At 36.4% G+C, this 23,464-nt stretch overlaps 1 long non-coding RNA gene and 1 pseudogene across 1 annotated transcript in view; one reads left to right on the forward strand and one right to left on the reverse strand.

Moving 5' to 3' along the window:
* Positions 1–23,464, forward strand: part of LOC148754912 (uncharacterized) — a 69,260-nt gene that overhangs the window by 39,998 nt on the left and 5,798 nt on the right. The window contains exon 2 of the long non-coding RNA XR_016019755.1: positions 19,002–19,064. This is a non-coding gene — a long non-coding RNA (uncharacterized LOC148754912). The remainder of the gene's footprint in view (positions 1–19,001; positions 19,065–23,464) is intronic.
* Positions 13,710–14,407, reverse strand: LOC109459316 (proteasome subunit alpha type-2 pseudogene; annotated as a pseudogene).

Here is a 23,464-nt window from a genome sequence, read left to right on the forward strand (position 1 = left end):
CCAAAAGTGTTTCGTGTAAATAAAACTAATTTAGATAGCTCTAAACATCTCACCCTCCCCCACTAGAAACCTTCAACAACTCCTCAGCACCCAAGGAGAAAGGTCCATAACCCTTAACAAGGAATTGCAGACTCTTCACAATCTTCCCAAACATACCTTTTTGGCCGCTCTTTGCCTTCCCCCCAGGCACACACACTGACTCTGTGTCACACCTACCTCACACCTCCGTTACCACAACATGCCTTTATCTCTATGTCTTTGCTGTTCCTCCTGCCAGGTATACATTCTTCCTAAGAGTTGTCTGTCAAAACAATACCCATGTGTATTAGTCTGCGAGGGCCGCTATAACACAGTACCACAAACTGGGTGGCTTAAACAACAGAAATTTGTCTCACAGTTCTGGAGGTTGGAATGTAGTATTTAAAGGCCTGCATCTAAAATTAGAATTTAAAATCAGTATTTAAAGATAAGAAAGCCTGAGCCATTTGAGATGCCTCACCTTTTACGATTTAGTTCTTGCTCATCAGTTACTATTTGCCTTACCTAAGGTTACCAGCCTGTTTTACTCTCTCCTCTCAGATTTCCAAGAGCCAGTATGGAAAGGTTGGTACATCTTTCTGCCACCCCAACTGTCCCCGGCTTCATTGTTTGTGCAAGAAGTTTGTTTGTCAGTAGGATATTTAAAGTGGCAGAATCAGTCTCATCCCTGACTGCACAGAGATTTTAAATGATGCTGATATCGCAACCCCTGGATTTTCTGATTTAATTAGTTGAAAAAAGGGCACAAGCACAATCATTACTTTGACATTTTTTGAAAAGCTTCCCAATTGTTCTAACATTCAGTCAGTTAAAGATCCACTGAACTAATTTTAGCCTATCTCTCAAAACCATTCTTTCTAAATGTGTGACCCACAGACTTCCTGTATCAGAATCATCTTAGAAGATTAATAGAAAGATAAGTCTCCATGTTTTATCCCAAAACGAATGAATTTGAATGTGCAGGACTCAGGGGCAGACACCAGCTTTCGACAAGTTGTAAATGAAACTGAAAACTTGAAAATTATTGGTTTAAAACAGTATTTTCCCAATTTCTTTTATTAGGACTCATTTTTGTCACTCTGTCATTCAAGGGTAAGCCCTGTGAAACTGACATGCCGTGACACACACTGTTGATTGGTTTATCCAGCAGCCAATTCTAGCTGCGTTCTCCTTCTTTGACTTCCACTGTGGATGCCGGGAAAGAGATTATAAATACCTGTTTTTTGTAGGCTCACACACAGCTACTAGCAACAGGATGGCACTCTAACCCGAATTGGTGAATAACTAACTCACAAGGGCAAGACTGCTGGTGGAACTGGGAAACCCTTACTTTTTTATAAAAAGGACTTGTGCCAGCCACATGCTCCTGGCGTCACCCCTTCCCTATTCTTTCTGTCTTGAGACTTGATGCGATGCCTTCTTGTGATCACAGAGGGGCACGTGTAAAGGCAAAAGACCAACACACTGCTACAGTTGATGAAGTAGAACAATGGAAAGACCCTGGGCCATTGATATCTTTAAGAAACCCACAAATACTTTCCACATTCCTAACTGATAACCCCCCTCCATAATCCATTCCACAGAAGAAGCCAGGCTGCCCTTCTGAAGAACGGAGCTTTCCAAATTACAGAAGCCAGACTCTGTCCCCAGAAATGCAGATTCAGTAGACCTGGGTGGGACTCAGTCCTCTGTATGGACTCAGATATGTCACTACTTGATAATGTTTTCCAACATTTCTTTTTCTTGGCTTTCCATCTCTAAAATAAGCATGAGCATCCACCATGACTGTCCATCTCACCAGCACTGTGAGGCGCTGAATACTTTTGAGAGAGTAGCATGTTTTGAAAAGTTACCAAATGAAAGGATGAATTCCATCGCTAAAAGATGTTTGTCATTAGTACCAGTTATTAGTTCATTTATTTAAGTGAAATGATTCTCAATAGAAACTGATCTTCCTTCACTGAACATGCAGAACCCACAAGAAATTGAAGCCTTGAACTTACCAGGAGTTGGAAAGACCAATTGAATTGATACTGTTCCAAAAGGCTGTAATTTTCATTTACTTCTTGTGAATTGTGAACTTCAGGGAGACTTCATACCCCATACTTTTCATTAAGGAGCAGATAATGCATTTAGCTTCCTTTTTTATGATTCAGTCTAGGCAGCACTGTGATCTGGCCCCTGGCATTTTGAAATAAACAAATTTTCTCGTCAATATTAAGATAACCTCAGAGGAGCAGAGATCAGTTTTACTCAGCATAGGGGGAAAAAAAGTGCATTTTACAAAGGCAGTCCAGCAAGATGATAGAATTTGTCCGCCGAGGTGTATGGCACAACGCCCACGTGGGCCTGCAGGCCAGGACAGTAATTCGCTTTGCCACAGCAGCTTCCAGGTCCGTTCTGAGAGGACGGCCAAGGACTGTTTCACCACCCACACTGAGTACAGATTCGCATGGTTCTCCTGTTACAGGCGGTAGATCACCTATTACCTTTCATGCCCACGTTGCCATTTAAGGCGCAGTAATTCTAACTTCATGGGGAGCAATGCTTGGGACTGGGTGGGTCAAGGGGCAGGGCATCTGTGTCCTTTGTGGTGTGGCAACATACAAAGGTCAGATAGTTAAGTGCGCAAACTTAATTGTCTGACCTTCGTATATGTGTAGCACCCCACCCCATCCTCATAACTACCTTCTCTCTATTTCAGTCTTAGTTTTTCTAACATGTTGTCATCCCAGCCTTCCCTATTGAGTTAATACATTACTCTTTTCTAAACAACTTTATTGAGGTATAATTCATATGCAAAAAACTGCAAAAATTTCATGTATACAATTTGATGAGTTTGGACATATGCATATACCCATGAAACCATCACTGCAATCAAGGTAATAAACATATCCATCACCTCCAAAAGTTTCCTCTTGTCCCTTTGTTTTTTTAATCCTTTGTTGTTATTTGTGTGTGTGTGTGTGTGTGTGTGAGTGTGTGTGTGTGTGTGAGTGTATGTGTGTGTGTGTTACACATGTTATCTACACTCTTAACACATTTTTTTAATGCACAATACAATGTTGTTAACTTTAAGCAACATATTACTCTTTATACTGGTAAATTGTTGAAAAGGAGCCACATTTGCAGAATATGCTCAAGGAAAAGACCATTTATCTGATCTTATCCTAGCAATGCTTCTGGTTTTCATTCATGGATGATAAATGTTCACCAAATAATGTCATCATTGTACTAAAGAAAGAGAAACTATGGGATGTATTCTTCCAAATGACTTTTTATGGACTCTTGGAACAATCCAAAGTCTAAGCTATATGGACCTTTCCCAGGTCTTCTTCTTTCCCAGAGATTATTTCTTACCTCAAATGACATTCATTCTGTTAGAAAATATGTCCCAATATATTCTTAGCATCTTTTGAGCTCTCCCAATTCCATAAAATCCAGCACACATTATTTATGCTCTTTCCTGGCCATTCAACAAAATTTTCTCTAAGATTTCCTTCTCTCCAATAGAAGAAATGGAGATTGACAGAGTTATAAAGTCTGCACACAGTACCAAGTGAATGTCCTTATTATCCTCATTATAAGATAAGAAGGAATTCAAGTCCTCTGCCTCTCAGACTTCTACCTTTGTGTTGTGAATACAGCCACCATGTCCTCTTAAGAATGGTTTTATCATCCCATCTCAGCAACTAGCCTTTCTAACTGGTTGGGGTACTAGGACATGACAGAGAAAGAAATTATTACTTTGGTGCAGAAAGTAAATCCAAGAAGTGGGTGGGATCATTCTCAGGTAGCTAAAGGAAAACAACCATTAAAAAGGAGTGGATGTATGACTCAGTTTTAAAACTTCATCTCTGGCCTGGGCGAAGTTCAAATCAGTTCCAGTCAACAAGGTTAGTTTACTTGAATTGTGTTAGAGGCAGAAAGAGTGATGTGAAGGCTAGAGAGAGTTTAAAGGAGATAAAGTTTACAAGATAGGAAAATGAAGAGAAAAAGTCTGAGCCATCTAGTCAATGTTTAATGATATCTCCTGTTGCTGTCCGTCAGATCATTTAATATGTATTTGAAAGAAAATGGGGATGTACTTAGACACCTGTCTACCTAGTTAAAAAGAACATAAGGTACTTTAGTGTTCAACTTGAGACCTCTTGCGTAGATATGATAAACAAAGATGAGTTATGACTCAGGGATTAACTAGAGGAAATGAGTCATAAGATGCTGTACTTAGCTGTTTGAGCTTCAGTGTCGCACTCAGCCAATCTGACATACAGTTTGTTTGGAAGTTGAGAAGTAAGCTTACTGAACAGTTTCTATTGTTAATGTATTTATTTTCCAGCGTCAAGTACTTTTCTTGATCCTATAACTTTGGATCCAGCCATGTAATGAAGTTCATTCTCAAAAGCCAATAAATTTTGATTTCCTTCTAGTGTTTTTTTTCCAAGTAAATATCTGCATGAATCATGAAACTTACTAGAATTACAGTAAACTCATAAATGCAATGAAATAATTTATGCTCTTTCACTATGGGGCATGTAAATTCATATACATGCATATTAAAAAAGAAGTTCAGTTAACTATTTCAGAAAGCCAATCATGGCAAGTCTGCAGCAGGCACATAAAATATACAACCTCAGGGTCTAGAAAATGTTTGGTAATTTACCCAGTGCAATACAAAGTATCACATTTTTCATGTCAGAGGGAAAGATGGTTTTAAATATCTGTTGCAATTGGTTCTCTTATATCCATCCAAACATTTGGATTCATATTCATGATGAATAAAAACATCTTTTTAAAGCAAAGTGAGACCATGAGTATAATAACATATTTTTTTTCCAGTTTCAATTATTGAGGTGTAATGGACAAATGAAAGTAAATATATTTAAAAGGTACAAGTTGAGGAATTGATAAATGTATACATGTGTAATGATAACCATGGTGAACTTAATTAGCTCTCCATCACCTCACATAGTTACCATTTGTTTCATGTGGTGCAAATGTTTAAGATCTACTCTTACTCTCTTAGTAAATTCCAAGTATATGATATAGTATTATTAACTACAGTCACCATGCTGTACATTAGCTTTCCAGAGCTTATTCATTTCGTAATTGTAAGTTGTACCCTTTGAACGACATTTCCCTGTTTCCCTTCCACCCACTCTTGATAACCATCAATCTACTATTTTATAAGCTTGACTTGTTTTTCTTTTTGAAGAGTCCACATAAGTGAGATCATATCATATTTGTCTTTCCCTGTCTGGTTTACTTCACTTAGTATATTGTGCTCCAGGTACTTACATGTTGTCACAAATGGCAGGATTTGCTTGTTTTTTCTGGCTGAATAGTATTACATATAATATTACATATAATATTATAACACACACACACACACACACACACACCGGGGATGCCAAAAAAAATGTATACACATTTTAAGAGTTGTTATCTATGCTCAAGTAGTAGTTTGCTGTAATCAGAAGTGTATGGATGCTGATGGTAACCACTTTGAGCTCCTCTGGTAATTGCAGAATTGTGACTTGTATTCATCTTTTGTTATTGGTATGTATTGAGAATTACAGTTTTAATGCAGTTTTTTTTCTTTCTTAAAATATATATACATTTTTGGAGATATATATATATATATATATATATATATATATATATATATATATATATATAATCACATTTTCTTTATCCATTCACCTGTTTCCATATATTGGCTATGTGAATAATGCTGCAATGAACATAAAAGTGCAGATATATCTTCAAAATAATTATTTTCATTTCCTTCAAATATATAGCCAGAAGTGGGTTTACAGGACCAAATGGTCATTCTACTTTTAATCTTTTGCAGAACCTCCACTGTTTTCCATTATGTCTGTACCAATTTACATTCACACCAAAAATGCACAAGGATTCCCTTTTCTCCACATCCTTGCCAATACTTGCTATATCTTGTCTCTTTGATAATGGTCATCATAACAGGTGCAAGGCGATATTTCATTGTGTTATTGGTTTGCATTTCCATGATAATTAGTGATGTTGAGTATCTCAGTATTTGTTGGCTATTTGTAAGTCTTCTGTGGAAAAACCTTCAATCAGGCCCTTTGCACATTTTTTTAAATGAATTATTTACTTTGTTTTGCACTTTTTTTTTTTTTTTTTTTTTTTTTTTTTGGTTTGGGGGAGTTGCTATTATTGCGTGTATGAGGTCCTTGCATGTTATGGATATTAATCCCTTATTGACTATATGGTTTGCAAATATTTCCTCCCATTTCCATAGGTTGTCTTTTCATTTTGTTGATGGTTTCCTTCTTTGTGCAGAGCTTTTTAGTTTTATGTAATCCTGATTGTTTAATTTTGCTTTTGTTGCATTTGCTTTTGGTGCCAAATCCAAAAAAATCATTGCCAAAAACAATGTTAAGGATCGTACCCATATGTTTTCTTCTAGGAGTTTTATTATTTCAGGTCTTGCATTCAAGATTTAGTCCATTTTGAGTTGGTTTTTGTACTTAGTGTAAACTCGGGGTCCAGTTTTATTTTTTGTATATGGCTGTCTAGTTTTCCCAACACCATTTATGAAAGAGACTGTCTTTTCCCTATTGTGTGTTCTTAGAAACATTGTCAAAGATGAGTTGACTATATGTATGGTTTTATTTCTGGGCTCTCTATTATGTTCCATTGATCTACGTGTCTGTTTTTATGCCATACTATATTTACTGTTTTGAGTACTATAGCTTTGTAATATAGTTTGAAATCCAGAAGTAGATTCCTCCAGCTTTGTTTCTCTTTCTCAAGATTGCTTTTGCTGTTCGGTGTCTTTTGTGGTTCCATATGTTTTAGGATTGATTTTTCTATTTTTGTGAAAAACACCATTAGGATTTGGGAAGGTATTGCATTGAATCCATAGATTGCTTTGAGTAGTATGGACATTTTTACAATGTTAGTTCTTCCAATCCATGCATATGGGATATTTTTCCATTTATTTGTGTCTTTTCCAACTCTTTTATCAACTGTTTTCATCATCTCCACATTTTTATGAATTTTCCAGTTTTTCTCCTGTTTATTGATTTCTAGTTTCATATAATTATGATTGGAAAAGATACTTGATATTTCAATCTTCTTAAATTTGTTAAGACTTGTTTTGTAACTTAACATATGATGTATTCTGGAGAATGTTCCATGTACATTTAAGAAAAATGTATATTCTGCTACTATTGAATGGAATGTTTTGTTATACCATTTTGTCTAAAGTGTATATCATGACTGGTGTTTCATGATTGATTTTCTATCTAGGTGATCTAGCTATTGTTGACTGTAGGGTATTGCAGTCCCTTACTATTATATTATTGCATTGCTGTCTATTTTTTCCTTCAGATCTGTTAGTACTTGCTTAATATACTTGGGTGCTCTGATGTTATGTGTATATACTATATTTACAATTTGATATCCTATTGATAAATTGACCTCCTTAGCATTACATAATGACTTTCTTTGTCTTTCGTTATATTTTGACTTAAAGTCTTTTTTTTCTGATATAAGTATAACTACTCCTACTCTCTTTTGGCTTCCATTTAAATGGAATATATGTTTTCTATTGCTTTACTTTCAGCCAATGTGCATCCTTAAAGGTGAAGTGAGTCTCCTGTAGGCAGCATATAGTTGGGTCCTTTTTTTTTTTTTTTTCTATAAATCCACTCAGCCATTCTATGTCTTGTGGTTGGATAAATATTTCATTTAAAGTGAGTATTGATAGGTTAGGTAAGGACTTACTATAGCCATCTTGTTATTAATCTTGGCTTTTATTTGATATCTTAGCTTCAATATGTAACATCAAACATTGAATATACTCACATTTATTTAAAATGATTGATCAATTATTATCATTTAAAGGTGTTGGAAGGATTTACAATTTACTTTTGACAAGTAGAAAATCAAATAGATGCTCAAGATTTTTATTTTCCATTCATGATCTTCATGTCTTGACATAACCTGAGAAATGTAGCCTTATCTGGTGTAGAAAAAAAGAATGATAATGACCCAAAGATTCACTAATTTTAGAACTAAAGATTCACTATCTTTAAAGTATTATAGCATTTATTTAAATCAGGCCTTTTCTGTAAGAAATAATATAGCAAATACTATAGGTTCATTGGGTCATATAGCCTCTGTCACAACTACTCAACTCTGCTGTTTTAACAAACAGAACATATTTAAAAGAATGGACTTTGCTGTGTTCCAATAAAACTTTATTTACAAAATCATGGGGCAGGTTACATACGGCCTATAGCAATAGTTTTCTGACCCCTGACCTAAATTATCACAGGGAATCTTATATTTCCTACTCTTCATTAATCGGGTAATAATAAGGAAATGAAAAAGAGAAAACAATTAATTTTAGGCATGAGAATAATCTGTAAGACTTTAATTTCTCAGAGAATAACATGATAAACATTTGTTCCCTCCATATTTAACTAAGTAATGTCTTGGACTATTATATGAGCTCAGGGTATATTTTTGAAGAGAACCAACAGCAAATAGGAGTCACTAATGGATTAAACATAGAGAAGAATCAATGATGACTGCAAACTTTCCAGATGAGTAAATGATAATGCCATTTATTGAAATAAGAAAGACTAGGTAAAAGTATATTTGGGGATGGTGGGTAGAATTAAAAGTTCTGGATTGAAATGTCTACAAAACTTCAAAGAACTGCCAGATAGGTTATTAAATGTATTCAGAGAAAAGTTCTGACTAAAAAGATAAATTCAGGCGTCATCAGCTCTCAGAGGCCATGAAAATGGATGAAGTTAACAATGCAGAGAATGTATATAGAGAAAGCAAAACAGAGAAAGATGTTGATGTACTTTCTGAATCACCCAAGAAAAAACTAATCACATTCAGCATAGTTAACCAGTGCCAAGAGGATTTTATTGTACTTCCAATCTTGGTAAATCTGTAACTTGTGGGTGGTAATAAACCTCCATTTCTGTTCTCAAAATAGTTGTGTGTTTTTTCTCCAGATTTATCAAATCATTTAACCCTTTTTCCAAGAAATATGTTGGGATACATTCTCATCTCAACAATATTTGGGAAATGCTATACAAGACAATAATGATTAGTGTACTATATTTAATTTGATTTTTTTATAAATTCATTTTCTTATACTCATCACCTGTGGTTTTCTAGTTGAAGAGTTAGTATTAGCTTTCCAATCATGTGGAAAAGCAGCAGATGTCAAATAATCTCTACAATTCAGACTCACACTGCATTTTATTGCTATCTATGTACTATATTCCTTTTGAGGTGTTACCAGCCCAGAGGTATAGGCAAGTTCCTTGAAGTTTAATAATGTGAGGAGAACAAGGAGTAAGAGTGGGTACTTCTTTGTCAACTGCTCAAACATTTCACCCTTCACATGTACAACACCACTCTCTTTTTCAGGAAGGTAACAGAGAAAGGAAAAAAGAACAGTAGATGAGCAAAGATCAAGAGAATGCTCAAGTAATGAATTTAGTGCCAACATCCATTCCTTTTGGAGGAATGGGGAAAGAAGTGGTGTAAAACGCTGAAATGTTTTTTTAATAATGAATGCAAAATTTAATCTTTAGCAAAAATATCCTCAAAAATCAGGATCAAATAAAGGCATTTTCAGATAAGAATTTTTATCTGCAGACCTGTACCTCATAAATGCTACAGAAGTTCTTGAGGTTGAAGGGGATGGAAACATAAATTTTTAGGAAATAATACAGTGTTAGAATTGGCAAATATATGGAAATATACAAAAAGCTATTTTTCTTCTTAATTTTAAAAATACATATGACTACTGAAAGAGTCACATTGACCCAGATATTTAAAGGTAGACTGAATTTTTATTTTTTATCTAAATGTTATTAAGCTCACATCTTAAAATGTCACCAATTTTTTTTCTGACCTGAAACTGACATTTGGATATCATGTGATTGTTATTTTCTGAAGTAGATATATATTTTCTGTCAATATTTACCTGTAACATTCATTCTATTTGGGTTTTTTCTTCCCCTTTGTAGAAAATATGTCTAAAGTTGATAAGCTTAGCAAGCTTCTAGCCTAACAGGATTATTCTCAGAAAATCTCTTTTAGAAAAGGGAGACATTTTCTTTTTTTTTTAATCCGAATATCCAGAAGACCTTTATTTAATCTTGAGATTATAATGCTAACCGAAATAAGTCAGACAGAAAAAAGTAGAGAACCATATGATTCCTCTGATATGTGGTATATAAAACTGAAAACAACAAAGGAGCAAGACAAACAAATGAAGAAACAACAACTCATAGACATAGACAATAGTTTAGGGAAACATTTCCTTAAGGGAGTTCCATTCTGAGAGATTTCTGAGTTGCTACTCAATAAAGCAATAATTAATTAACACACCCGTGTGTAGTTAGAATTCCTAAGTTCTAGGAAGAATGCTTTGTTCTTTAACTCTTCTGCCATTTAAGTTAAAGAGCAAAACATGTTCAAATAAGGATAAAATTATTGGAGAAAAAAAATTAAATTTGCCACCCGCTGTTTACAATGTAAAGTTCCTCCAAAAAAAGAAGTGTATTTAAAAATTAAGTTAAAAATGTATTCAAATGCTGACGGACAATAGAAGGAAATTATATACTATTAAAAATATTGAGCAAAACTATCCAAAATAAAACAATCAAAATCATATTGAATCTTTCCATAATTTCTAGAAGTAAACAAAAATAAAACATTTTCCCAATTGTTGCATTTGCCTGCTGGACATTTGTTCTGGATGCTCTATCAATGCCTAAACATCTGTATGTCAGCAATTAAACTCTTCATCTTCTGTCTCAAAATATGTTGTCTCCTAACTTCCCGTTCCTTAACATCACCATCTTCTTTGTCGATGAAGTTCGAAACCTAAAAATTACCCTTGGTTTCACTCTCACCTCTCAAAACAGGATTGACTTTGTCCTATTTTTGTCATTGCAAAGTCTCTGTAAGCCAACCTTTTCTTTCCCTTGCCCCTGCCTCCAATCTAATTCAAGCTATAATACATATAACTTGGGGCCAAGAAGCCTGCATTCAGGGATAAAGGATATAGAGGTAAAGAAAATGTTGTCCAGGCCTTAATATTTAGCTGGTGTGTGTTAAGCATTTAAATTACTTCACCTAATCTTACTATAACTCTTTGGCAGAGACATTATTATTATCTTAGCATTAGAGAGGGAAAGACTACTATAAAAAGATACTAAGTAACCTGCCCGTTAACACGTATATGTACAGTAAGAAGTGGGGCCTAGCCTGAAATGAAGTCTGTTTGCGTCCCAAGTATAAGTCTTAATCAGTAAAAGTATTAGCTTCCGGGGGCAGATACTGAGCCCGTACAGTAGCCTGCTGGCATCACTGTCCCTTGACTCCAAGGCAAGTCCTCTCAAATCAATTAAGTTCAATGTGCAAAAATATAGTTGTCACAGAAATGTGTTCCATGGATCAATACTTTGTGTATTCTGGTATGATCCCCTTCACCTACAGCTTTAGAAGAAGTATAAAAATGGAATCTATCTAGCTAATTGGGGATACTCGTGTAAGGGGAAAATCTATTCAGAATCCCAGTGGGTTCAGCTTCGGCTGGCTTGGTCCTAATTATTTATAAGTTCCCTGCCCTCAGTCACCAAAGCCCTCCCTATCCATAGGAAGAAGTGTAAAATGAAAAAAATATATATTTAAAGCAGCTGGAGTTTAAGAGAAATGTCCCTGACAGCACTGGAGGAAGATAAAAGAGCAGTTGCTATTGAAAATGCTAGTATCACCAACAGAAAGCCCTTCCTTTGTGCGTCTGAAGATACAGAAAGAGAAGGGTCAGAGAGGGAGAGGGGAATACACTGGGCTGCCAGTGCTGCCTCCATGCGCGGAAGTTTTGGCTTTGCCTTTTGGAATGAAACTTCTTAGTACAAAATTCATCTTCAGTTGTGCATGAGGGTAGAACGCTGGTCACCTCTAACCTCATTGCCCTTTGAGCACAGATTGGGAAGAGCGTCCCAGAGACAGGGCTGGAATAGCCTGAAGGACAAGGAGGATTTACTCCATGGGGACCCAGGAAGATTTCATCCAACTGTCTATTAATCATCTCAGCAACCAGTGTCTGCAAGCAGCTTTCAGCCAGAGTCATGGCTTATAGGGCTGTACTCCTGGGTGAAATTGGCAGCATCTGAGCTTTTTGCCTGTCAAAATCCATGCTGGCTGGCACAAGAACAGAGATTCCTTTTAAAATTGAGCGTGTCAGCCAAATTAATCCCATTAAACTCTAAATGACCTTCCATTGAAGAAAGCTCCCTAAGAAGGATGTTACTATAGTACTGTTCCTTCTCCACCATAGAAATCTTCTTAGGAAAACAGAATTTCTTAAGATGTCAGAATGTCAGAGGTAGAGGTATGATCGTTCATCTAACCATTTTATTTTACAAATGCTTGGCATAAGGAGAAAGAAAATTCACCAGAACATGCGAAGTACTTAAAGTTTTTGTTGTTATTGAAACATAAAATACATGTTCTTCTTAATAGCTATAATTTAGTTTATAAGATAAAATAGTAAATTTTGATATTTTTAGTCCCTTAAAATAAATCTCAATACAGTCTAATCCAATGCCTTTTTCAAAGATAACTTGAAATCGCTCTTTATGTAAAGTTCTAATTTACTATTCCAGTATTGATTCAAATGTCTCTTCTGGCCAGACCAATCTTTTCTCCACCATTAAAAAGAGCCTCATAAAGCACTTTCTTTCTAAATTCTAACCCATTCTTGAAACTTTTTCACAGGCTAATTTCACTGTCCTCTACTCTATATCACTATACATATCTTGATTTTCTTTCTGTGTACTTATCTCTAGGAGGAAAGTTTTTGTACTTATTGGTTGAGGGCTTCTTCCAATGTCAGACTTTAGAAAAAACAAGCAAAGTCCAGCATGAGACATACTGTTACTAATTATTACTAATATAGCTATTATGTAGAGAGTGCTTAGTAAGTGTGGGACAATTTACTAAATGGATTACCTCATGTTATCATGACACCTGATTTTATTAGGAGGTTGGTGATATTAAAATCTCCGTCTTGCCAACAAAGAAATAGGCTCAGAGTTAGCAAATTTGCCCACAGTCACACAATTAGAGGTGGTAGCCCCAGGATTTTAGTTCTAGAAGTCTGATATCAGAGCCCTCTTTCTTAAACACTATGCAAATCTGCCTATAAATTTGTGGGGGAGATGAAGCTGGAAAATAATTGGTGACTAGATTTATTAGGAGGTTTCTAACATTGTACTAAAGGGCTGAGTGTAAGAGGAGCACCGAACCCAACCTGGAAGACTCAAGGAAAAAAAACAAAATCACAAATGAGTTGCGTTCAGAGCTGAGTTTTGAAGGAAAAGTAGGTGTTACACAGTATGGCAGAGGTGTTCTCCAGTCAGTGGGAAGAACATAGAGAAAACAATAGAGGCATATTCTTTTTTTTTTTTTTTTACTTATCAGTTTATTGTGATTTATAAGTGTTATTTAAAAAAAAAAACAAGTCTATTAAACCACGTAGAGACAAGTATACAAAATGTCTGCAAAACAAAATATACTTTAAACATGTTTCAGTCGATAGATTACCTGAAATTCCAGATTTTTCAGTCACTTCATTATTATGCTATGGCAGCCAAGTAATCTTTAATTTCAGTTGGAGTAAACTGTCTAAATCTGGCTTTGTTGCAGATTCCAACTTCTGTTTTCCTCTGTAATTTGCCCTTCAAAGGTTTCCTTCGTGGTTAATATGTCTGTATGAATAATGTCTTCAAGTTCTAGATCTTTATTATATATTTTCTCAAGGAAACTTTTCCCATTCACACAGTTCTTTCCCATTAATGTGACTTCCCAGGCAAGGTAAGCTCCAGATGGAGCTGACTGAAATAAATATGGCCATCCCTCATTCTAGCCACAAACAAGTAAAGAAACTCTGAATGAAGGACCAACCCCTGACTGGGTATATTCTTCTATCACAGAAATGACTGTCTGTACAAGCTGAGTTGTGGCAATGGGTTCTTGGTAAACAAGATAGTATTGTGCAGCCAGATTTTGACTTCTGTGTGTAGGCACTGTGATCTGGGCCCATGACTCTCCACACCAAATCTGTATGCTTGTAATTGGTTTCACTTTGTGTACACTTCACTCGTTATACAGAATGGATTTGTTTCTTCTCAGTTGCTAATATCACACCATTTGTAGTTATAATTCCCACTGAAGAGACTCCTCCAGCTACAGCAAACAAATCACATTCAATCTGGACAAGTTAAACAGAAGGTCTGAGTGCAGTCAATGAAAAGCAATAACCGCGCTCTTCCATTTTACCCAGAGAGCCCTTTTGTTTGTTGTTTATAGTAGCTTTATTCATAATTGCCAAACTCTGCCAAACTCTCAAATGTCCATTCATCTATGGGGAAAACAGAATGAGTTGACTGACTGGTGAATAGGTAATTACTGGGTGTAAAAGGACACCATTAAAAACTCAGAAACTAGATAGAAAAGATTAAATAAGGGAAATGTGGGACTGGGGGTGTTTCTTAAAAGGTATCAGTACCAAAGTAACTACTAGAAAAGCCTCCTGAATATTAAAAGAAAATTAAAAAGAAAAAACAAAGGAAACACATCACATAGAGAAAGAAACATAGAAAACAATATAGTACACATAGTGCTTATAAGATAAATATACACCTGAAAATAATTTTAAAAAAAAGATATTTTGACAAAGTTAAGACTAAACACAAGTCATATCAATAAATGTAAATGGTCTTAACTCACTTATTAAAAGCAAAAGAATCTCAATTTTGCTCACAAAGCAAGACCTAACTTTATGCTATATTCAAGAAGACACACCTAAAATGAAAATAATAAGAAAGCAAGCCTTCAGATTCTGATGTCTCTAACAGATAGAATTGAAGCAAAAGTCATTAAAGATAACAAGGGCCGTTTAAATATTAAGTGTTAAAATTCACAATAAAGCTCAGCTATAAGTATCAATGCAGCAAATGAAGTAGAAAACCTTTATAAAGCAGAACCATAAGAAATGCAAAGCGAAATAGATAGAAACATACTAATAATAGGAGACTCGCACTCCCAGTACAAGACGGATCGAGTAGACAATAAAGATACAGAAAACCTAAATAACATATTCAATAAAATAGATCTTATGGATCTATACTCAACTCTAACCCTGATAATAGAGACCACATTTTATTTTCAAGCACACATAGAATATTTACAAAAGTAATCAAATACTAGGTCACAAGGAAAGTAAGTTGCATAAAATGGGAAAATAATACTCTGTGATGACAATGCCATAAAATCAATAATTATGAATAAGATATTTTTTAGAAAGCTAAAAGACCCTTCCTCCTGGAAATTTAAAAACTAGTATTTAACTGTACTAGGCCAGAGGAAACTCAGGAGACATAATAAGTAAATGCAATGTGATACCCTGGATTGGATCTTGGAACAGAAAAAGACCATGAATGGAAAAACTGAAGAAATCCAACAAAAGTCTGGCATATAATTCCCAGGAATGCAGCAATGTTGGTTCTTGGGTTTAACAGATGATATTACCATGATAACACGATATTAACAGTAGGGGAAACTGGTTGACGAGCATACAGGAACTCTGTACTGTCTTTGCAACTGTTCTATAAATATACAATCATTCCCAAATAAAAAGTTTGTTTTAAAAACTTTAAATTGAAAAGCACTTCTATCAAATTGTGATTAAATAAAAGAAAATATCAGTAGTGTCATAAAAATGTATACACATGACTTGTATTAATCTTTTGTTATTAGTATATATCAAGTATTACAGTTTTAATACAGTTTTTAACTTTCTTAAAATGTATATACTTTTTTTGGCACCCTCTGTGTAACTGAAATAGCAGAACTTCTAAAATTTATCATTGTTATTTTTGACCTAGACATTTATTACTAAGACATGTCCAAATGGACCTATTAATCATTTTTTAAAATCTCTAAAAGTTGGTTAAGCTCTCTAGGGTCTATATACTGAAATCAATACTACAAGCCATATCATTAAAGATTTACGATGGCAAAATGGAGTGATAAAGTGCTTTTGATATGCAGATGAAGATACATAGGTAAGCGAAGCCAAAAGAAGATCACTGTCCCTTTTTAATCTTCATAATTGGTTGAAACACTACAATTCAGAATCTATGGGATATATTTAAAGCTGTTAATAGAGGAAAATTCATAGCCTTAAACATTTCATCAATACAAAGAAAATGAAAAAATCAGCTAAATTCTCAACTCATAAAAGCCAGTAAAGCAATAACCACCACCATGGCAAAGTAAACAAAAACATAACACAAGGAAAAAATAATAAATATAAGCCAGAAATTAATGAGGGAAACAATAGGAAAACAGCAGATCTAATTAGTAAAACAAGATATTTTTTAAACATCTACAAAATAGACAAAGTACCAGCTAACTTAATTGAGGAAGAAACCACAAATATGCAAAATTAATGGCAGTGGGGGAAATAATTATTGAAATAGAAGAATTTTTTAAAATGAGACTACTGTGCAGACCTCTATACAAATACCTTTGAAAAACTAGATGATATGGCTAGCTATCTAGGAAAATGTAGTTTTCCTAAGTTGACCCCAGTAGATATAGACCAGGGGTGTCCAAACTGTGGCCGCGGGTCAACTGCAGCTCGCAATCCATTGTTAATTGGCCCGCAGCAAATTCCAAAAATATATTTAGTTTACTTAAATAAACCAGGTGAGGCAATACGTACTTCACCTCGAGTGAGTGGCCTGGCTGTTTGTGTATTTTACCGCATATGGCCCTTGGTGAAAACCGTTGAAAAAAGTTTGGACACCCCTGATATAGATAGTTCAAAAAGACATATTTCTGTGGAAGAAATAAAGTTCCTAAATTGCTTGTATCAATTAAAATAAAAGAGAAGCAAAAATAACCCCCCCAAAAAAAACTTTTTAAAAAATTTAAAAGATAAGAGAGTGCCGGTCCTATTCTGAAGTTCTTTGTTTTGGTTCATTTCGTTTTTTTCCTTTCTGTTACTTTTTTTCTGCCATTTCTCTATCTTCACATAAGTCCATATTTTTCAGGATGAGCATTGGTTCAGAAAAAAATTTCTTATGTAAACTTCTCTTTTTGGCTCCAATTCATGTTAAGACATCCTCAGTAACTTCATCAATAATGTAATTTCAGTTTATTGTTCTTAGATCCAATCCCAAATGGTAAATATATCTTTCATATGTCCTTCTGAAAAATCTTACCCCTGCTTGAAATATTAATTTGCTAACAGCTAGGGGGGGTATAAATCAAATTCCAGACAAGAGACTTGGCTTTACATTTGAAATAGGTCTTTTTACAATCGGACTTGATAAATCTCTTTCAAATTGTCTTTGAATTTAAACCTGTCATGCTTCCTTCAGAACTTCTCTTGCAGGTACTATCTCAGTGCTCTGATCTCGCCCCATAGAAGCATTTCTCCTTTTCATACACCATCAATTGAGTGGGAAACAATAGCATGTTTTGATCATTTCCTCATTTTGCCCTCTCTGACAATACTCTCATCATTGTGATATTGTTTTGTTTTATTTCGTTTGTTCCATCAGCCTTCTAGCTAGTTTCCTCATAAGCCCTAGTGGACATCACTGGCATGAATAATCAAAAGTTGTAAACCATTTGTGTGGTTCATGATGAATTAAAGTCATTCTTATTTTAATGGGAATGACCTTTGTCATCAAGTGATAATTAAAAATACTACTATTTTCTGATTCTTTTTTCTTGATTTCCTTGGTTTTTAACTGAGCTGGACGCATAAGAAATAATGTTAATTAGACTAGAGCTATTTTTTCATTTTTAAGTTTGATGTTGTCAACAGAATTCGTCTTTACTGCCATTTAAAATTTAAAAGTAAATCAAACTTTTCTTCCAAAGATGTTATAATAAACGCACCCGTTACTCTGTGAAAAAGTCAGATAACACAGTGTCAGTTTAGTTTCAAAGAGAAAAATATGATTATGATTTTTAAAAAATATTCTCATTGGAATAAAACTTTAAAGATGCTAAAACGTTTTCTAGTTTTATCTTTCATTTCCCACTGCTATCTCTCTTCAATTTCTTCTTTTTGTAACTTCTCTTTTCTTCTAGCGCTCAGGACAAATTTTGTTTTTCATCATTATCTCGGGTTACTTTCAGTTGGGAAGGAAGTAAGAAGCATGGGAGTTGATAAGCACAAAGAGTCAATTCACATAAAACTGGCTTTTGAATTTTTCAATCTTCCAAGAAGAGTCACAGTTGGGTTTAGGAGGAGATTCATTCTGCTGCAGTATCGATGCCCAGTTATTCAGTATTTCCTACATGACAACCATTGGGAAGGGGTGTTGCTGGGCTTTGGGGATATATTAGTGAGAAAAACAAGACAGAAACCTGGCCCCACGAAGGGTAGAATCTACTCAGGGAGACAGATTAATTAAATAATCACTTAAATTAATGTAAGCTATGGTACATGCAAAAAAGTTAAGGTAGATGGCATGGTGAGCATATATTACTGGGAGGCCTGGAACATTCCATTAGGGTCAGATGAAGTTTCTCAAGAAAATGGCATTGTAGTTGAGACTTGAAGATGGGTAAGTTGTAGGTAGGTGTGGGGGTAAAGGATAAGCAGAGTATTAGGACAGGGGAATGGGTCATATATAGCTTCTGTGAAGAGGAAGGTTGGTATAACAAGGAATCATACGAAATACTTCAGCATATAACTTCGCAGTAATGCATCAGTAATTTTGAAGGGGAAAAAAAAAAAGAAAAATGGGTCACAGTACTTAACACAGAACGAGTACTAAATAAACTCAGGCTTCCATTACTATCATTTTCCCTTTCAACATGCTGCCTCCAACCTCTCTCCACAGCTGCAGCTCTCCCAGACTGTTTCTGCGGAGCTTCCTGGAATGATTCGACTGTTCAGCTCCCAGGTAGGAACCCCTTTCAATGTGTATTCTAAAATCTGATCTGTGACATAGCAGAAGACTTCTTTGAATACATAACATCAATGTATTGGTCATTTAGCAAATGCGTGTTAAACAGGTACGAGTATGTCGTAAACAATAGTGACAGTTAATATTTGCTGTCGATGTACCATTGGACGATGTACCATTGTACCAGGGATGTCTTATGGGTAGTGAACTCTTCACAACAATTTTAGAAGGCAAGTCCATTCACTGTGTTCATTTTACTGATGAGGACAGGGCATCAAACAATTTTCCCAGAGGCACATATCTAGTAAGTGGTAAAGCTGGGCTTTGAATCCAAGAATCTGTCTCTAGAGCATGAGAGCTTAACCACTGCTCCATACTGCCTCCTTAAAGACAGACAAGGCTCTTGTTCACATAATGCTGACAATTTACTTGGAAAGAGGCAGGGAGATGGTAGACATTCAATTAAAAGTAAGTAAATAAGCTGGATAATTGCTATTTGTGATTAATTGTGCAAAGGTATTAAATTAAGTGATGTCACACACAGGAATTGGATATGGGCCAGGAACACTGATTTAGAAAAAGTATTCATAAATGGCTTCTTGAGGGAGCGCTCAGAGAACTGAATCAAAAGATGGAAAAGAGACAGCTGTGTGAAGAGGTAGGGAAAACATTTCCAGCAGCGGAAATAGCAAGTGCAAGTATCTTGAGGTAGGACAAGATTGGTGTATGGGAGACACTGAGAGAGGCCAGAGCAAGGAGGTGAAAGTGAAATGCGATAAATCAGGTCCCGTAAGATCCTCCTGCCATGGTGGGAGGCTTGAGTGTCATCTGCAGTATGGTGAGAAGCCAGTGGGCATTTTAAAGCAAGAACCAGAGTAATAAGATCTGATTAACATTTTTAGAATTCCATGTTAACTTTCACATTGGAGAATAGATTACAGAAGTCAAGAGTGAAAGAGAGACCAGTTCAGGGTTACTGCTGTCAACCCCATAAAAAGTGGTTGAGGTTTATATGAGGGCACTGACATTGGACGTGGAGAGAAGGGAATAGAGATAGAAATGAAAAAGTCTTGCTAATGATCTGGATGTAGGGAATGAGAAGAACAGGGAAATCAAGTATGATTCCTCACCTTTTTGACTTAGAAAACTACAAATGGTGGTCCCTCCTCAGGGAGACAAAGTAGGAGCAAGTTTGGGGGAGTGGGGGAAGAAGTCATGAGTTGTAGTTTGAATGTGAAGTTTGAAATACTTATTGGACCTTCATGTGAATGTGTAAAGTTGAACACATGCAGTTGGTGCTTAGGATTAGATAGAAATATATGACTCCTCCACATGTAGATGGCATGTAAAGCCATGGAGATCACTGAAGAGGGGAAAGAAAAGAGGGCTTAGGCCAGAGTTCCTAGACATCAGTGGCTAATTCACCATCCCTCTACGGGTCTCAGATTCCCGACTAGTTAAATAGGAGCAAAGCAAAAATGATACATCCTGTCTCAGGTTGGAGAAATCTAGGACTAACACTCTCTTGTCCTTCATTCTTGATTGTTCCTCTACATTGCTAGCAAATAAGGAGACTCCCCCCACCCCAACCCCCCAGCAGGTTCTCAAATGGGTTGAACGCTTGCTTGGGGCTTCCTGGAGCAAAATGAAGACTAGTTCTTAGATCACAATTCAACTTTCTTTGCACTGAATCCCACATGCGCCCATGCAGATAAAATTCCACAAGGGGCCTTATTCATTACCCTTTTCAGAATGTTCGTGGAAGTGGGGTCAGAGATGAATCAGTGTGGACGTTCCCTCCTATAGAGGAGTGAATAGGCACAAATGCCTGTGTACCGATCACATAATCATAGCTGAAAGTTAAGTTTCAATGCCAAGTTTTACAAGGACCCAGCAGATCCTCTTGTCAGTCAATCGACAAGAATTTACTTGTGAGCCCTTAGGGTGCCTGGTACTGGATGAGGCTGCTTTTGTGAGCAAGCAAGTAAGTTTTTTCTAATGAAAAAAGAAATTTAATCACTTGTTCATCCAAGCATTTCCCTTCAGCTTTCCCAATATGCTGGTTTGTGTGTGTGTGTGTGTGTTTTTAATGAATGACTAACAAAGTCGTTGCTGCAAAGGGAGCCTGCAAATCCCAGCCAGAGGCCCTGAGAGGAAGGATGAGTCACCTGCGTCTGACGTCAAAGCCTCTGTTCCTTTCAAAGGAGTAGGAAGAGAATGGTAATGACCTGGGTGAAATGACCTAAATGCCCTCCTGAGTCCCACAGGGTCCATAACGACTTCCTCTTCCCCTGCCTGGTAATGACGATTTCAACCCAAAGAACGTTTCAAGTGTGAAAACTCCGATCTCATAGTCAAGTTGACTGGAAAGCTAGAAACAGGAGTTTCTCTTCCTGTCAAGCAACACCACATCTTGGTTGTGAGTTCTCCTTTGGTAAATGCTGAAGGAATGCAATTCCTTTCACAGCATGTTTTGTACTGATTTGTGTCTTAGTTCAGGCTGCTGTAACAAATACCACAGACTGGATGACTAAAACATCAAACATGTATTTCCCAGAGTTCTGGAGACTAAGAAGCCCAAGAGCAAGGTGCCAGCAGATACCTTGTGTAGTGAAGACCCTCTTCCTGGTTGGCAGATGGCTGCCTTCTGGCTGTGTCCTCACATGGTGCAGAGAGAGAGGGGCTCTAGTCTCTTTCTTTTCTTATAAAGAAACTAATCTCACTGCGGGGGCTCCGCCATCATGGCCTCACCTAATCATAATTACCTTTCAAAGGTCCCATCTCCAAATATCATCACATTAGCAGTTAGGGGATCAGTGTGACTAGCCGGGGATGGGAGGGACACACAAACGTACAGTACACAACAATTTGCTCACAGCATGTTAACAGTAACCACTTCCAGTTTGCCTTTTACTTCATGATTTCCAAGGACTTTACAGGTTATGCATAGGGCTACTCCACTGCTCACTCTGGTACTTATTCAGAGGGTTAAGTGCATCAAATAACCCCCAGGTCACAATTCAATAAAACTCTGACATCCCTGTGCAAATGGTCAAACAGATGTGCCCTTGGAAACTTTCTGGTTAAGTCACAGTTCAGCCCCTCGGTATTTGTCCTGGGGCCTCCCAGCCAGGCTTGTCTGATTGTTTTGTACCCTGGGCAGTGCCATCAGATCCACTCTAAATCCTTCTATTCTTTCCAGGGAGACTGGAGAGCTAATACAGATCAAGCCTAAATTATTGGTGACTATGATTGGCTACTTGGTCTTCCAATTCCAAGTCATATGTCTGGCAACTCCAGCCCCCCTGATCACTTAGTTCTTAGAATTTTTATTGCATAACGATTTTTATCACTCCTTTGAGTATTTTATATATGTACTAACTTTTCACTGTATCTTAACTATTTGTTTTATGGCTCTTAAGAGCGGTCAACTTATTTTAACATCACCCTATTTTTCCTTTTGTTCTTTTACTCAAAGCACTCTTCACACTGCTTTGCACTAAAGGTTGACCCAATAAGAGTTTGTGAAGTTGAATTGAATTTGAATGATGGCAACTTCTAGAACTACATTCTAATAGCACAAATCTAAACATAGGATTTCAGAGAGCCACCCCGGTGGCTCAGGCGGTTAGAGCTCCATGCTCCTAACTCCGAAGGCTGCCGGTTCGATTCCCACATAGACCAGTGGGCTCTCAACCACAAGGTTGCCGGTTCAACTCCTCGACTCCCGCAAGGGATGGTGGGCAGCGCCCCCTGCAACTAGAAACAGCAACTGGACCTGGAGCTGAGCTGCGCCCTCCACAACTGAGACTGAAAGGACAACAACTTGAAGCTGAACGGCACCCTCCACAACTAAGATTGAAAGGACAACAACTTGACTTGGAAAAAAGGCCTGGAAGTACACACTGTTCCCCAATCAAGTCCTGTTCCCCTTCCCCAATAAAATCTTTAAAAAATAAATAAATAAAAATTGAAAAAATAAAAATAGGATTTCAGATATTATAACAGAATATCTGAAAGATAATTTTGGTTTAGAAGGACTTTGCAGACCCCTTAACATATCCAGTATACACTATTGATGTGAAAAACTAGCCCTAATTATTTTGGTGCTAGCCTTGCCCCAGCTTGGGCCTCAGTGTAACATTATCACCCAAATTCACACAGGACTGGCTGGTAACAGGAAACCAATTACTAGTTTACTAAATTATAATGAGAGAAGGACCTGGGCCATGAATCACAACACTACCAGAGGGCACTACTTCTGAGCATGCAAGTCTGCTGAGGAAAGCAAACTAGAATGAGAAGTGGATGCCTGATGAATACTGAGTAAGAGTTAAACACAGATATTTTTCAATAGGCTTTGGAAAGCTGATGAGTGACCCTTTCTTTCTCCAGAA

This window comes from Rhinolophus sinicus, chromosome 17, assembly GCF_057876585.1.
Source record: "Rhinolophus sinicus isolate RSI-liver-muscle chromosome 17, RSI-T2T, whole genome shotgun sequence".
Taxonomy (NCBI): Eukaryota; Metazoa; Chordata; class Mammalia; order Chiroptera; family Rhinolophidae; genus Rhinolophus; species Rhinolophus sinicus.